Here is a 3,609-nt window from a genome sequence, read left to right as displayed (position 1 = left end):
CGGATGAGATAAATAGTGCCAAAGCTTTCCTTGCAAAGAGCGATAAGGCAGAAACAAGTACTTTGTTAAAGAACTTGATTTCCATGAGGTATCAAGGCAAGGGAAACATAAAGGAATACATTATGGGAATGTCCAACATTGCATCAAAACTTAAGGCCCCTAAGCTTGAGGTGTCGGGAGACTTACTCATTCATTTGGTCTTGCTTTCACTTCCTGCACAATTCAATCAGTTTAAGATTTCTTATAATTGTCAAAGGGAGAAATGGATTCTAAATGAGCTCATTTCGTTTTGTGTGTAAGAAGAGGAAAGGCTGAAGCGAGAAAGGACTAAAAGTGCCCATTATGTTACTACTTCTAAAGACAAGGGCAAAAGGAAAATCACTTCAGAGCCCAAGAATGAAGCTGCTAAGGGTCCAGTGCAAAAGAAAAGTAGGATGATGTCTGTTTCTTTTGCAAAGCAACTGGATATCAAAAGAAGAAATGTGTAAAGTATCACGTCTGGCATGCTAAGAAATGTTCATTTCTTGCTTTGGTCTATTCTGAGGTCAATTTAGCTTTAGTACCTGGAAACACCTGGTGGTTAGACTCTGGTTCAACTTCTAACATCAGTGTTTCAATGCAGGGTTGCCTGAGCTACCGAAAGCCTAATCATGTTGAAAGATACATCTATGTTGGCGATGGGAAATCCGTAGAAGTGGAAGCTATAGGGTATTTTAGGTTGTTGTTGTATATTGGTTTCTATTTGGATTTGAAAGACACTTTTGTTGTACCGTCTTTTAGACGAAATTTATTTCTGTTTCTTATTTGGTTATTGTTGTTCATTTAGAAACAATTCGGTTAAATTGTCTTTAAATTTAAATGTTAATGGAACGGGTTCACTTATGTTGAATGACAACCTTTATATGATGAATATCATAAATGATTATAGCGAAACCCTGAATGTGGAATCACGTGGTACTAAGCGTAAAATTGAAAATCATAATTCATGTGCATTATGGTACAAGCGCCTAGGTCACATTTCTCAAAAGAAAATTGAGCGTCTTGTGTCAGATGGGATTTTGGATTCCATTGACTTCACAAACCTTAATGTTTGTGTTAAATGCATACTTCATATCATTCATAGACGATTATTCTCGTTATGCATACATTTTTCTAATTCATGAAAAGTCCCAATCGGTGGACGTGTTCAAAACTTTTAAGGCTGAAGTTGAAAATCAACTCAGCAAAAAGATTAAGTGCGTCAGATCTGACCGTGGTGGTGAATACTACGGTAGATATGACAGTTCAGGTGAACAACATCCAGGGCCTTTTGCCAAATACCTAGAGGAATATGGTATAGTCCCACAGTACATGTTGAGTTTGAGGGGGAAGATAAGGTTAGAAACTTTGTCTTAGAGGAAGAATCTGTATCTATTCCAGATGCGATTCATATGGTTGCTTTTGAAGAAGCAAATTTGGAACCTCCTCAGGACATAGTTGATGAAACCTTCCCTGCTCAAGGTGAGTTAGTAATTCATGAAGGACAAACTCAAAACCCTCAGGAACATGGACAAGAGGTGCAAGAGCCTATAGCTTTGCGTAGATCCACTAGAGAAAGGAGAAATGCAATTTCGGATGATTACATTTGCTTTCTTTTGGAACATGAGGGTGATGGCTTAATGGACAATGATCCATTAAACGTTCGTGAAGCCATCCAAAGTTCCAATTCGGAAAAGTGGATTGAAGCAATGAAAGAGGAGTATAAATCCATGCAAGACAATAAAGTTTGGGAACTTGTCCCATTACCAGAAGGTAAGAAACCCATTGGTTGCAAATGGATTTTTAAGACCAAGCGGGATTCTAATGGTAATGTGGAGAGGTATAAGGCACGTCTTGTAGCTAAGGGTTTTACTCAGAAGGAAGGGATTGACTATAAAGAGACTTTCTCTCCGGTTTCATCGAAAGACTCTCTTAGGACAATCATGGCTCTTGTAGCACATTATGATTTGGAGCTTCATCAGATGGATGTCAAAACAGCTTTTCTAAATGGAAACATTAATGAAAAGATTTATATGGTGCAACCAGAACACTTTGTAACGGGAGACCGAAAGAATATGGTTTGCAAATTGACAAAATCCATCTATGGGCTAAAACAGGCGTCTCGTCAATGGTACCACAAATTTCATGAGGTGATTCTCTCTTTTGGTTTTGAGATGAATTCAGTTGAAGATTGTGTGTATCACAAGTTCAGTGGGAGCAAGTATATTTTCTTGCTCTTGTATGTGGATGACATACTGCTTGCCACTAATGATGTGGGTACCTTGTTAGAAACCAAGACATTTCTATCCAGTAATTTTGAAATGAAGGATCTTGGTGAAGCTTCATTTGTATTAGGAATCCAGATACACCGAGACAGATCTCGGGGTATTCTTGGATTATCACAAAAGAGCTTTATAGAAAAGGTGCTCAAAAGGTATGGCACGCAGGACTGTAAAGTAATGGATACTTCAGTTGCTAAGGGAGACAAATTTAGTCTCAATCAGTGCCCTAAAGGAAATCTGGAAATTCAGGAAATGGAAAAGGTCCCGTACGCATCAGCTGTAGGGAGTCTTATGTATGCTCCAGTATGTATGCGTCCGGATATAGCGTTCATAGTTGGGGTTTGAGGCAGATATATAAGTAATCCAGGAATGGACCATTAGAAAGCAGCCAAAAGGGTCATGGGGTACTTAAAGGGAACAAAAGACTATATGCTCACATATAGGAGATCAGACCAATTAGAGATCATTGGGTATTCTGACTTCGATTTTGCGTGATGCCAAGATAGTAGACGATCTACTTTGGGCTATGTTTATCTGTTAGCTGGTGGTGCGGTTTCTTGGAGTAATGCCAAGCAAAACCTTGTAGCTTCATCCACCATAGCAGCAGAATATATAGCATGTTATGAGGCATCACTTCAGTCATCATGGCTGAGAAATTTTGTTACTGGGCTGCGGATTGTGGAAAAGATTGAAAGACCACTAAAGTTATACTGTGACAATAAATCAGCCGTTTTGTTCTCCAACAACAATAGGAGTTCGGCAAAGTCGAAACACATCGACATTAAGTTCCTAGTTGTTAAGGAGAAGGTACAAAGTGGACAGCTTTCCATAGAACACTTAGGCACTAACTCCATGATTGCGGATCCTCTCACAAAAGCTATCAAGCATGAGCATACTGCTCACATGGGTGTTCTTCAGTGTGAGGATTCTTTGGTTTAGTGGGAGTTAGAAAGTGCACACTTTTATTATGTTCTATGTAATTCCGGTATTATGTATAAATATTTTGTATTCAAACATCAGTTGATTAATCATTCAGTATGGTATTCTGTCATTATACTTTGTACAATAAGGTTTTATGTTATTGTTAAGGATCTCATTAAAGTTAAGTAGGACCATTTGAAAATTGACATGTACAGATCACATTTATGTGATTTTCATGCTACACATTTCATGATGTATCTATGTCATTTAGTTGTGTCAATGTTAGTGATCATTGATGAACTAGTCATGATTGATATGGCAAAATTCACCGTGATTCGATATGGAGACAGGACTAATGGACGGGATAATTTGGGTATGCCTATGTCAT

At 38.3% G+C, this 3,609-nt stretch overlaps 1 protein-coding gene across 1 annotated transcript in view; it reads left to right on the top strand.

Annotated features, from left to right (window-relative positions):
* LOC109343557 (nuclear poly(A) polymerase 1-like) overlaps window positions 1–3,609 on the top strand; it is a 19,266-nt gene that overhangs the window by 6,258 nt on the left and 9,399 nt on the right. The gene's annotated exons all lie outside the window — the stretch shown is intronic.

Source organism: Lupinus angustifolius, chromosome LG03 (genome assembly GCF_001865875.1).
Source record: "Lupinus angustifolius cultivar Tanjil chromosome LG03, LupAngTanjil_v1.0, whole genome shotgun sequence".
In the NCBI taxonomy this organism is placed as follows: Eukaryota; Viridiplantae; Streptophyta; class Magnoliopsida; order Fabales; family Fabaceae; genus Lupinus; species Lupinus angustifolius.
Note: the sequence above shows the minus strand (reverse complement) of the source record. Positions and strands in the feature narration are given on the sequence as shown.